This window comes from Helianthus annuus, chromosome 7 (genome assembly GCF_002127325.2).
Source record: "Helianthus annuus cultivar XRQ/B chromosome 7, HanXRQr2.0-SUNRISE, whole genome shotgun sequence".
Taxonomy (NCBI): Eukaryota; Viridiplantae; Streptophyta; class Magnoliopsida; order Asterales; family Asteraceae; genus Helianthus; species Helianthus annuus.
Genome location: NC_035439.2, coordinates 123,635,678 through 123,636,708, shown reverse-complemented (window position 1 = coordinate 123,636,708; position 1,031 = coordinate 123,635,678).

The window sequence follows — 1,031 nt, the reverse complement described above, 5'->3', positions numbered from 1 at the left end:
TGTTCATATGCATGTTTCCGTTAAATGCCCATATGTTGACCATTATGCCTGAATGTCCAAAAATTATAATTTTTGAAAATGTAAAAGGGTAGACACCTTAGTTACTGAAATATAAAGTTGTCCCCAAAATTTGACATCAGTTTGAGGTATAAATTAAGAGTTATGCTCATTAGCGTAATTAGAAGCTTTCTTAATAAATAATTAGCGTATTTAACGCATAACCTATCTAAACCCGAATTTATACCAAAAATTTATACCCACTGTTATATAATAATATTTTGGGAATTTTAAAGATTTTTATCTATTTTTAGGCTGAGCATAACTAGAGGTTCTAAGCTTATTTCGGCTTATGCCGGTTTTACCCTTTACGGTCATAAAATGAGTTTTACATAACCTTTTGACCCCAAACCTTTTCCTACTGATTTGTTATATTAGATATGATATTTTGAGCCTTCTGGAAATATAAAAATATCAGCTTTCCTTTTAAAACCCGGAAATGGCTCCAAATCGCCTTTTTAGGCATTTTTACGACATAGTATATGTCAGAACGAGTTTCTATATAAAAGGTCTAATACCTACTGATATATTTTATAAAAATATATATTATAACAGTAGACTAAAGTTGGAAACTCAGATTTTCCGTTTTTACCCTTTTAGCCTATGTAAAATTACCAAAATGCCCTTATGAGGCGTAATTGGCGTATAAAAACATTTGGGGCATATTTGGACATACCTTACTGATATTACAATATATTTGGTGCATATAATCTCAGGAAAACTTGCATATGACTTATGTGGTTACTCGTTACGCACTTTCGCGTTCGGATCGGTTTATGTGACTAGTTCACGCATATTAGCGGAAACGGGTCAAACCATATCATCTAAGTCTCAAAATTCAGAATGTGTTTAGTTTACCCATATTATACAAGTATCCAAGCTTGTAGGGTCTAAATCACATTCCTTCCCGGTTTTCGCATTCCTCGCGATTAAACCATATTTATTCTTCGAAACTAACCGGTCTAAGCTTAGGC